General features: G+C 37.0%; 1 pseudogene; it reads left to right on the top strand.

Moving 5' to 3' along the window:
* The first annotated feature begins 7,606 nt into the window (after nucleotides 1-7,606).
* LOC125094345 (elongation factor 1-alpha 1-like) lies at nucleotides 7,607-9,005 on the top strand (annotated as a pseudogene).
* The last annotated feature ends 4,111 nt before the right edge of the window (nucleotides 9,006-13,116 follow it).

Raw genomic sequence — 13,116 nt, 5'->3', positions numbered from 1 at the left:
AAGGTAAAGAACCCATTCTACCTATTTCCACTCTGGGAAATTTACCTTATAGGTATACTTCTGCAAGTACAGACAGATAAATGTATGTGGGTATTGACTGTTTATACAACAGAAGTGTATATGGTCATTAAAAAGAAAATAAATACATGTGTAGTATGATCTCATTTATTCTTTTAAATGTTCACAAATGCATATACCCTTTCTAGAGGAATTAGGGTGACATGGAAGGGACTTACACTTTTCATTTTATTACATTCTTAACGATTTTGAATTTTTTTCATAAATAACACAACTTTAATTCTTTAGCTAATAAAAATAATTCCTTCAAGAAACCATGACATGTCAGTATCTAAATTGAAAAGATCCTTCCAGGCCGCAAATTAGGTGTCAAGAATGGGTAGTGCCAGGTCACTACTATCCCTTGAAGAATATTGCCTAGAGATTTTTTTCTGTCTGGTTCTGCCAAATGTTCCATTGGCAGCTAGAGATCCTTAGACTTGAGGATGTTGCCTCTACCTCACTAGTCATTCTTAATATAAACATCTTTTTTTTCTTTTCTCCATAACAAAGAGGGAACTTTAGGCATCTCTGATGCTCCCAAAGCACAAATGGGAAGCTCAGAGCTACAGAAAAGTCATCGGAAATGCCCTAAGTGGGACAATGATCCAACCTCTGAACTCAGAATCACAGAGCTCCATCCTTCTGGCTTGGGTTCTGGAATCAGAAAGTTCTCAGTTCTTTTTCTAGTTCTATGACATCGTAGGTGGGCAATCCTGCATAATCTATTGATTTTTCTGTGTGTCTTTTCATATGTAATATCATCACTAAAATGTTGCCTGATTCATGTGTACCATGTGAGGCATAAGTTAGTGAACACATAGATAATGTTTAGCAAGTACTCAAGCAAAATCAAGTAGCCTCAGACAACTAGATAAGTGCAGTTTTTCCTACAAGATAACCAATCCCTGTTCCTTATTGTAGCCTATGCATCTATCAGGGTTGACAATTTAGAATATACTCAATTTTCTATCAAACTCAGAGGGATGAGAAAACATTACGGAGATTCCCAGTCGGTAACCATCATAGAATCTGAGGCAACAATTCAAGTCAATAAATATTGACTGGACTACATTGACTATATAGGCTACTATGTACAAAACATTCTTATAGGCTAAGATTTAAAAAAAATACATAATTTCCTATCCTTCAAGAGCTCACAAACTCATGATGAATACAAGTCACAGTGAGTACTCTTTAACGGAGGACCAAAGAGGGGCACCTGGGGGACTCAGTCGGTGGAGCATCTGACTCTCGGTTTTACCTCAGGTTATGATCCTGAGGTCCTGTGATCAAGCCTACCTCCAGCTCTGCACTCATCTGGGAGTCTGCTTCAGATTCTCCCTCTCCCTCCCCCTCTGCCCCTCTCCCCACTTGCACCTGCTCACACACTCTCCTTCTAAAATAAATAAATAATATATTTGTTAAAAAAATAGAGGACCAAACAGTATGCTTATAGAAGTATAGAGAAGGGACATTAATTCCAACAGAGGGAACATCATGACCCTCAAGTTTTGGGAGAAGATGTAATTTAGATGAAGCTTTACAGAAAAGAGTATTCAAGGAAGATTGGAAAGCGTGGGTAAAAATGTGTGAATGGGAGAATACAGACTGTATTTAGGAAGAATGCATTTGTTTGCAAGGGCTGCCATAATAAAATAACACATATTAGGTAGCTTAAGCAACAGAAATTTCTCACAGTTCTTGAGGCTAGAAGTCCAAGATCAAGCTGGTGGCAAGTTAGTGTCTTCTGAAGCCTTTCTCCTTGGTTTGCTGATGACTGCTTTCTCCCCATGTCCTCACATGGTCATTCTTCTGGGCACCTGCCCCCAGTGTCTCTTTGTGTGTTCAAATTTCCTTTTCTTATATAGACACCTGTCCAATTGGATTGGGACCAATCATAATGACCTCTTTGAAGTCCTTATCTTCAAATATAGTCACATTTCGAGGTACCAAGGGTTAGGATTTTGACATATGAATTTGGGGGAAGGGACACAATTCAGCCTTCCATAACAAATAACAAGTGATGTGATGGAAATAAATAATGTATGGGATGGCAGATAGGAGGAGGTAAATAAAATATGAGGTTAAAAAAAAAAGAATTTCTTGAGATCTTATTATAAACAAGGCACTATTCTAAGAACTTGAACAAATTTATTTAATCCTCAGAAGAGGGGCACCTGGGTGGCTCAGTCAGTTAAGCGTCTACTTTCAGCTCAGGTCATGATCCCAGGGTCCTATGATTGAGTTCCCAGTTGGACTACCTGCTCAGTGGGGAGCCTGCTTCTCCCTCTCTCTCTACCCATCTCTCCTCCTTGTGCATGCTCACTCTCTCTCAAGAAAGGAAATAAAATCTTTTCTAAAAAATCCTTACAATAGTCCTATGAAGTAGGTATTATGATTATTCCTAGTTCGAGGAATGAAACTGAGGTATAGAGAAAACCATACAACCAGGAAGTCCTAATCTGAGGTTCATAGTTTTAACCTCTACACTTTATTGTCCAGAAAAGGTAGAAAGGAGTCAGATTGTGGAGCACTTTCAGAGCCAATCTGTGGAGACTGGACTTAATTCTGTAAGAAATGGGAATCCAGTGGTAACTGAACAAGAGAGTGGAACTGTCTTTTTTTTTTTTTTCCTTTGAGAGTTCCAACAGTAACTTATACAACAGATTGAATGGAAAAAGGCAGCATGCCATTATATTACCTATAAGACATTATAGAAACTTTGAATATTGGTATTGGATATTGGATATGAATCACCTCATAGAGAACACAAAAGAAATTTTGCAATACTTAAAGTACAAAAATTTTAAGAACTCAAGTTTATTTCTATTGTTACAAACTCAAAATGGGCTTCGAAATAATCCACAGAACAGTTCTTTTTGATCCCTCTACATTAACAGCAAAATGTCAGTAGTAGGAATTGATGTGATCTTTATAATAGTATTAATTACTTAGCCATGGTAATTTTTGGTGTGGTGGTTTTGTTGGGTTTTTTTGTTGTTGCTTCAACTGCATCATCTCTTTCTTATATCAACACTGTGAGGTGCTGCTGCACTTGCAGGAACTGGAGATTAAAGAGGCATAGTAACAATGAAAAGCATGGTCACAGATTAAAGATACTCTTACTGAGTCCTAGCTATCTACAGTCTGAGCTCTTACACACATGGTAGGATTTTTTTAAAACAGTTTTATTGAGGTATGAATAACATACAATAAACTGTGAATATTTAAAATGCACAATTTGTTGGATTTTTGACCTAAACATACACTCATGGAAGCATCACCAAAATAATAATAAACACATCCAGATTCTGACACCAAAATAATCAAGATAACAAACACACTCATCATTCTCAGAATTCTCCTCAGGACCTTCTGCAGCTTCTTCTCACTCCTTCCCCTCGTTTCTTTCCACAGATAATTCACTGATCTGCTGTTACTATAGAGAAGTTTTCATTTTCTAGGACTTTAAATTATCATACAATATGTATTATCTTTTACTAGTTTGTTTTACTCAACATAAGACTTTTGAGATCCCATCATGTTGTTGCATGTTCACTCCTTTTTGTTGCTAAGAAGGATTCTATAATTTCTTTATCCGTTCACACATTGATGGACATTTGGGTTGTTTCCAGTTCCAAATTGGAAAACAGAGCTGCTATGAATTTGTGTGCTTCTCTTGGTGTTCTCATTGTTTTGCATATGGATATCCATCCAGTTATTCCAGCAACGTATATTGAAAAGACTATCCTTTCTCCACTAAATTGCCTTTGCAATTTAGAGAAAAATCAATTAACCATTTATCTGTGGGTTGATTTCTGGCCACCCTATTGTCCCATTGATTTATATGTATATTTTTACACCAATTCCATGCTTACTCTTTTTTTAAAAGATTTTATTTATTTGAGAGAGAGAGAGAGAGAGAGAGGGAAAGCCTGAGCCCAGGGAGGGGCAGAGGGAGAGGGAGAAGCAGACTCTGACAGGACTCAGGGTTTGATCCCCTGACTCAGGGGTCATGACCTGAGCCTAAGGCAGAAGCTTTAATGACTAAGCCACCCAGGTGCCCTCCCCTCACCCCTCAATACCACACATTCTTGACTGTAGCTTTATAATAAGAGTTCAAGTGAGGTGGTTTAAATCCTCCAATGTTAGTCTTTTTCAATGTTATTTTCACTAGTCTAGGTCCTTTGCATTTTCATAGGGATTTTAGAACCTACTTGTGAATTTCTATAATTTGCCTTATGAGATTTTAAATGGGATTGTGTTGATCAATTTGGAGGCTATAACAATCTTAACAATATTGTATATTCTAGGGGCACCTGGGTGGCTCAGTGGGTTAAAGCCTCTGCCTTCAGCTCCGGTCATGATCCCAGGGTCCTGGGATGGAGCCCCACATCGGGCTCTCTGCTCAGCAGGGAGCCTGCTTCCACCTCTCTCTCTGCTTCTCTCTCTGCCTGCCTCTCTGCCTACTTGTGATCTCTATCTGTCAAATAAATAAATAAATAAAATCTTAAAAAAATATTGTATATTCTAATTCATAAAGAGATTATATCTTTCAATTTATGTTTTTTTAAGTTTTTCAGCAATAACACGTAGCTTTCATTGTATTAATTTTGCACATCTTTTGTCATATTTATCCTTAAATATTTTGTATTTTTATGCTATTTTAGGTAGTATAGTTTTTTTTAAACTGTAATTTCCAAGTGTTCATTAGTAGCATATAGAAATGTAACTGACTTTTCTACATTGATCCTTTGTACTAAAACAGACTTAGTCCTAGGAGTTTTTGGCTGCTGTAGGATTTTATTTATAAATAGTTAAGTCGCCTGTGATTAAAATCATTTTTACTGCTTCTATTCCAATCTGGTTGCTTTGTATTTCTTTTTCTTGCCTGACTACAACGGCTAGAACCGCTACTATGATATAAATAGAAGTGGAAAAAGTGAACATCCTGTCTTACTCTTGATTACAGGGTAAAAGAATTTAGTCTTTCACCATTACGTATGATTTCAGCTACAGGTTTTTCATAGGTGCCTTTTTTAGATTCAGGAAACTTCCTTGTATCACTAGTTTGCGGGGAGAATTTTATCAGGAGTAAATTTTAGATTCCATCTAATGCTTTTTCTGAATCTATTGAGATGATCACATGGGTTTTCCTTAAATCACTTGTTAATATGGCAAATTCCATTAAATGATTTTCAAATGTCATTCCCCCCCTTACATTCCTGAATTAGCTCCACTTGATCATTATATGTTATCATTTCATTCAATTTGCTAAAAATTTGTTAAGAATTTTAGCATTTACTTTCATGAGGATATTGGTCCATAGTTTTGTTTATAATACCTTTGTCTGGTTTTAATATCAGAGTAATGCTGGATTCACATAATGAATTAGGAAGTATTCCCTTTTCTTCAATTTTGTATAATTTATATTATTTACTCCTTAAATGTTTGGAAGAATTCACATGAAGTCATCTGGGACTGGAGTTTTCTGTGGCAGAAGTTTTTGTTTGTTTTTGTTTTTAAAATTTTATTTATTTATTTGAGAGAGAGAGAGTAGAGTGAGAGAGAGCATGAACAGGCAAGCTGGGATATGGGGTGCAGAGGGAGAGGGAGAAACAAACTCCTAACTGAGTAGGGAGCCCAATGTGGGGCTTGATCCCAGGACTCTGGGATCGTGACCTGAGCTGAGAAGGTAGACACTTAACCAACTGAGCCTCCCAGGCACCTCTGGCAGAAGTTTTTATTTGTTTGTTACAAATTCAATTTCTTTAACAGATACAGAGTTATTCAGATATTCTGTTTTATCTTGAGTGAAGTTTGGCAACCTAGATCTTTCAAGGAAGTTGCCCATTTCATTTCAGTTGTTCATTCTGTTGGAAAAAGGTGTTCATAATATTATGAATACTGTTATCCTTTTAATAGCTGTAGTTTCTGCTGTAATATCATCTTTTCATTCCTGATCTTGGTAAATTTGTGTGTTTTCTCATTGTTTCCCTTATCATTCTGGCTAGAGGGTTATCAATTTTATTTACCTTCTCCAAAAAAAAAAAAAATCCATTGCTTCCGTTGTCTGTCAGTTTTCTATTTTCTATTTCATTGATTTCGACTTGGTCTTTCTAATTGGTTAATTCTGTGTTTCAACTTTAGTGGGCTAAGGTACACCCAGATAGCTGGTGTTATTTTTGGGTACATCTGTGAATGTGGTACTGAGAGAAATTAGTATTTGAAACAGTAGACTGAGTAAAGAAGATCACCCTCACCAATACAGCCTTGTTTTAATCATTATTAAGAGAAAAGTGTTAAAATCTATGACTATAATATAACTATGGATTTCTATGTATTTTTTGCAGGTTTTTTGTTGTTGTTGTTGTTGTTCTGTTTCATGTAGTTTGAAGCTATTTTATTAGGCTCATAAATGTTTGGAATTATTCTGTCTTTTCGATGAGTTAACTTCTTTTTTTTTAAAGATTTTATTTATTTATTTATTTGAGAGAGAGCTAAAGTGAGAGAAATCACAGAGGGAGAGGGAGAAGCAGACTCACTCTTTAGTGGAGAGCCCCATGATGGGCTCGATCCCAGGACCCCAAGATCATGACTTGAGTAGAGGGCAGACACTTAAGCAACTGAGCCATCCAGGCACCCGCCTGGATGTTAACAAAGAGTTAACTTCTTTGACAAATAAAATTATTCTATTTAACTCTCATAATATCCTTTACTGTAAGGTCTACTTTCTCTGTTACCAGTAGCCATTCTAACATTTTTTAAGTGCTAACAAGATAGGTTTCTTTTTACTTTTAATCAATTTATGCCCTTATTTTTAAAGTGGGTTTTTTGTAGGCAAAATATATATTTGGGTCTTGCTTTTATATCCAATTTAACAATCTCTGCCTTTTAATATATTTAGACCATTCACTTCTAATACAATTGTTGATATGCTTACGTTTGAATTTGCAATTTTGCTTTTTGGATTTGTCCTTTCTCTTTTTTGCTCCTGGTTTCCTTTTTTTTTTTTTTTTCCCTTGCCTTCTTTTGGATTATTTGTGTACTTTTAGACATTGTATTATTTCTTCTTTGTTCAATTAGCTGTATTTTTGTTCTCTTTTTTAATAGTTGCTTTAGGGTTTAAAGTATATATCTTTTACCTTACAAGTCTACTTTCATGTGATGTGATACAGCAGAACATAGAGCAAAAGAAAGTTATAATAGTATACTTCCAGTTCTTCCCTCTTGGCCTTTGTATTATCAAACATTTTACTTCTTCATAGGTTGTACATTGCATAGGTAAATGTAGTTACCTTTTCTGGTGTTCTTCATTTATGTAGATCCAGCTTTCCATCTGGGATCATTTGTTCTGTTTACATGACTTCTATGTAACATCATATTGTACTGCAAGTCTATTGATGATTCATTCTTTTTTTTTTCTTATCTCCAAAGGAGTATTTATCTCACATTTGTTTTTAAAATACAGACAATTCACTTTTTCACAACAGGTGTGCCACCAGAACACAGTTGTCATGAAAACCACTGCTACACCTAAACCAAAATGGGAAAGGAAAAGACTCAAATCACTATCATCATCATTGGACATGTAGTTTAAGGCAAGTCTACCTCTACTGGTCATCTGATATAGAAATGTGGTGAGATTGGCAAAAGAACTATCAAAAAATTTGAGAAGGAGGCTGCTGAGATGGGAAAGGGATCCAAGTATACCTGGGTCTTGGATAAACTGCAAACTGAATGTGAATATGATATCACCTCTGATCTCTCCCTGTGGAAATTCGAGACCAGCAAGTATTATGTGACCATCATTGATGCCCCAAGACACAGAGACTTTATCAAAAACATGATTCTTAGGCATATCTGAGGCATATCTCAGGCTGACTATACTGTCCTGATTGCTGCTGCTGTGTTGGTGAATTTGAAACATGTATCTCCCAGAATGGGCAGACCCATGAGCATCCCCTTCTGGCTTACACACTGGGTATAAAACAACTAATCGCTGGTGTTAACAACATGGATTCCACTGAGCCACCCTATAGCCAGAAGAGATATGAGGAAATCGTAAAGGAAGTCAGTGCCTACATTAAGAAAATTGGCTACAACCCGATGCAGTAGGATTTGTGCCAATTTCTGGTTGGAATGGTGACAGCATGCTGGAGCAAAATGCTAACATACCTTGGTTCAAGGGATGGAAAGTCATCTGTAAAGATGGGAATGCCAGTGGAACCATACCACTTGAATTCTGGATTGCATTTTGCCACCAGCTCATCCAACTGACAAGCCCTTGTATCTGCCTCTTCAGAACATCTACAAAATTGGTGGTATTCGTACTGTCCCTGCGGGCCAAGCAGAGACTGGTGCTCTTAAACCTGCCACAGTGGTCACCTTTCCTACAGTCAATGTCACAACTGAAGTAAAGTCTCTTAATTAATATGCACCATGAAGCTTTGAGTGAGGATCCTCCTGGAGACAACATGGGCTTCAATGTCAAGAACATATCTGTCAAAGATGTTCATCATGGCAATGTGGCTGATGACTACAAAAATGACCCACCAATGAAAGCAGCTAGCTTCATGGCCCAGGTGATTATCCCAAACCATCCAGGCCAAATCAGCGCTGAATATGCACCTGTGCTGGATTGTCACACAGCTCACATTGCTTGCAAGTTTGCTGAGCTAAAGGAGAAGATAGATAGTCATTCTGGGGAAAAGCTGAAAGATGGTCCAAAGTTCTTCAAATCTGGTGATGCTGCCATTGTTGATATGGTTCCTGGCAAACCTGTGTGTGTTAAGAGCTTCTCTGACTGTCCTCCTCCAGACTGCTTTGCTGTTGATGACATGAGACAGACAGTTGCTGTGGGTGTCATCAAAGCACTGGACAAGAAGACAGCTGGAGCAAGCAAGATCACCAAGTCAGCCCAGAAAGCTCAGAAGGCTAAATGAATAGTAACCCCAATACCTGTCCTTCTTAATCAGTAAGGGAAGAATGGTCTCAGAACTATTTGTATCAATTGGCCATTTAAGCTTATAATAAAAGACTGGTTAATGATAACATTACATCTTAAGACCTTCAGAAGGAAAGGAAAATGTTTTGTTAACCATGTGTGTGTGTGTGTGTGTGTGTGTGGCAGGTTTAAGTTATTACTTTTTTAAAATCAGTACTTTTTAATAGAAACAACTCAGCCAAAAATCTGAAAGACTTTTAAGACCATTAAAAGAGAAGTTCGGGCGCCTGGGTGGCTCAGTGGATTAGGCCTCTGCTTCGGCTCGGGTCATGGTCTCAGGGTCCTGGGATCGAGCCCCGCATCGGGCTCTCTGCTCAGCAGAGAACCTGCTTCCCTTCCTCTCTCTCTCTCTGCCTGCCTCTTTGCCTACTTGTGATCTCTGTCCGTCAAATAACTAAATAAAATCTTAAGAAAAAAGAGAGAGAGAGAAGTCCAATGTAAATAAATAAGTAAATAATACAGACAATCCTCAGTTCAAACATACAGATTTCAATTACCATGATTTAGCTAAACAACACTACTGCCTCCAAAGAAAAACATGGTTTATATTTCCGTTTCCAAGGCATATGAACCATGGAATAATTGCATAAGTACAAATTTTGCTAATAGCTATTCACCCCATGAATTACTATGTAAATAACCATTATATGGTTTTTATCCTTTCTGTTATTGATGTGATGTATCACACTGATTGATTTGTGAATATTGAGCCACCCTTGCATCCCAGCTATAATTCCACTTGATCATGGTGAACGATTTCTTTATGTATTGTTGGATATGATTTGCTAATATTTTGCAAATCACTTTTGCATTTATGTTCATCAGAGTTACTGGCCTGTACTTCTCTTTTTTTGTAATGTCTTTATTTGGTTTTGGTATCATGGTAATTCTGGCCTCATAGAGTGAATTTTTAAGTTTTCCTTCCTCTTCTATTTTTTGGGACAGTTTGAGGAAAGTAGGTACTAACTCTTCTTTAAGTGTTTGGTAGAATTCACCCATTAAACTGTGTGGTCCTGGACTTTTGTTTGTTGGGAGTTTCTTGATTACTGATTCAATTTCATTGCAAGTAATTGGTCCATTCAAATATTCTATTTCTTCCTGTTTCAGTTTGTGAAGTTAAATGTTTCTAGGAATTTATCCATTTCTTTTAGGCTGTCCAATTCACTGTTGTGTAATTTTTCATAATAGTCTCTTATAATCCTTTGTGTTTCTGTGGTGTTGGTTGTTATTTCTCTTCTCTCATTTCTAATTTTATTTATCTGAGTCTTCATTTTTTTCCATGAGTCTGGCTAGACATTCGCCAACTTTGTTGATCTTTTCAAAGAAAGAGCTCCTGGTTTCCTGACCTATTCTATTGGGTTTTGTTTGTTTGTTTGTTTGTTTCTATTTCATTTATTTCTGTTCTAATCTTTATTCTTTTCTTCCTTCTACTGGCTTTGGGTTTTCTTGCTTTTCTTTTTCTAGTTCCTTTAGGTGTAAGGTTATGTTTTATATTTGAGATTTTTTTCTTGCTTCTTGAGGTAGGCCTGTAGGGCTATAAACTTCCCTCTAAGAACAGCTTTTGCTGCATCCTAAATATTTTGGACCTTGTGTTTACATTTTCATTTGTTTCCATGTATTTTTTTTTATTTCCTCTTTGATTTCTTGGCTGACACATTCATTGTTTAGTAACATATTATTTATCTTCCATGTTTTTGTGTTCTTTCCAGATTTTTTCTTATCATTGATTTCTAGTTTCATAGCATTGTGGTCAAATAAGATGTATGGTATGACTTTGATCTTTCTGAAGTTGTTGAGACTTATTTTGTGGCCTAATATGTTATCTCTTCTAGAGAATGTCCCGTGTGCACTCGAAAAGAATGTGTGTTCTGCTGTTTTAGGGTGAACATTCTGAATATATGTTAGATGATTCATTTCATCCAATGTGATTGGACTCATTAAAAGCCATTGTTCCCTTGTTTACTTGGACTTATATCTGTTTGGATGATATATCCATTGATGTAACTGGGGTGTTAAAGTCCCCTACTGTTATTCTATTGTGATCAATTTGTTCCTTTATGTTTGTTATAAAATGTTTTATATATTTGGGTGTTCCCTTGTTGGGCACATAAAATTTACAATTATTATATCTTCCAGTAGGATTCTTCCACGTATGATTATATATTGTCTTTGTCTCTTATTACAGTCATTGTTTAAAGTCTATTTTGTCTGATACAAGTCTTGCTACCCCAGGTTTCTTTTCATTTCCATTTATGCAATAAATGCTTTTCCATCCCTTCACTTCCAATCTGCATGTTCTTTATGTCTGAAATGAGTCTCTTGTAGGTAGCATATAGGTGTGTCTTGCTTTATTTATCCATTCATTCACCCTATGTCTTTTGGAATGTTTAGTCCATTTACAGTCAAGGTAATTATTCATAGTAATCTACTTATCACCATTGTATTATTTGTTTTATTGCTGTTCTTGTATTCTCTGTTCCTTTCTTCTACTGTTCTCTTTCACAGTTTGGTGGGTTTCGTTAGTGATATACTTGGATTCTTTTCTTTATTTTTTGCATATCTATTACTGGTTTTTGATTTGTGGGTTACCATTAGATTTGTATATAACATCTTCTGCATATAGCAGTCTACATTAAGCTGATGGCTGCCTAAGTTTGAACCCATTATTCACTCCCCATGTTTCAGGTGTATGGTGTTATACTTTACATCCTTTTATTTTGGGAATCTTCTGACTGATTTTTACACAAAAAAGAATCCCAAGGAGGCTCCATGCCCAGAGCATGCAGTGTTAACAAGGTTTATACACATCTGCTGCAGGAGGGGACCTGCAACCCCTCAGAAACCCTGCCCAGGCCAGCCAGGTTGGAGGGGGGCAGATCTGCAGAAGCACACAATGGCAGGCATGCTGTTAGCAAGTTAGGTAGGGAGTGTTGGTGCCACATCAATTCCTGCGAATGTCCTTATGTGTAGGCTGAGAGGTGGGAGGGGAAATGGTGCCCACCTGCTCCTTTGTTCCAGGAGAAATCTCTAACAATCCCTGCCCTTTCCAATGCATACTCTGAGATTAGTAAACAAAGCTTTCTCTTGTATACCACAGGCATTTTTCCAAACTGCTTTTTCTATGCTCTATCTCTGGGGCTATTTGATATGCTGTCTCTTTAAGGACAGGGGCTCAGTTTCCTCTCACCCACCTGGCTCTTCCAGAACCAAACCTACTGACTTTTAAAGTTCTAGGTGTTAAGCCCTGCTGATTGTAAGAACTGATGAAATAATGCCCCTCTGGTTTTTAAAGCCAAATGTTATAGGGATTCACTTCCCATATATTCACTTCCCTGTGTGGGGGTCCCTGTGCCTGGGATGCCTGATGTGAGAGTCTGTTTCTCTCCCCTCTCTGAGCCCACAGCATCCCTCTCTCCCTTAGTCATATGGGTCCATTTAGCTCCCCACTGCATCTATGCCCTCTTCAATGTGGCCTTTTCTCTATATTAACTATGGAAAGTCTGTTGTGCCCATCTTTGGGTCATTTTCTGGGTTATTTACACTGATGTGCATGTTATCTAGTTGTATCCATGAAATGAGGTAAGCTTAGGATGCCCTTACACCCCCATCTTCTCTAGAAGTTCTATTTTGGTAAAATTCTTAAAGGTCATGGAACAATGGTAATTTTCCCCATTGATTAAGATTGCTTTGCACAATTTCATTTTGCATGGTCTTTTTTATAGTCTCATCCTACTGTGCAAAGCAAGTACTACCTATATATTTTCACCAGGTATAAAGTTCTAGGTTGACAGAATTTATTTTTCTTTTCTTTCTTTTAAAAATGTGGTTTCACTATTTTCTAGCTTGCACTGTGTCTGAAATGAAGTATGTCATGCTTATCTTTGTTTTTGTGTACACTATGCTTCTCTGGCTGCTTTTAAGATTTCTTCTTTCCACTGGTTTTACAGAATTTGCTCATGATATCCTCTGATGTCACTTTCTTCATGTTTCTCATGCTTGAAGTTTATTGAGTTTGTTGGATTTGTGAGGTAATGATTTTTGTCACATTT

This window comes from Lutra lutra, chromosome 2 (assembly GCF_902655055.1).
Source record: "Lutra lutra chromosome 2, mLutLut1.2, whole genome shotgun sequence".
NCBI lineage: Eukaryota > Metazoa > Chordata > Mammalia > Carnivora > Mustelidae > Lutra > Lutra lutra.
The sequence above is the reverse complement of the archived record's forward strand: the minus strand, read 5'-3'. Positions and strand labels throughout refer to the sequence as shown.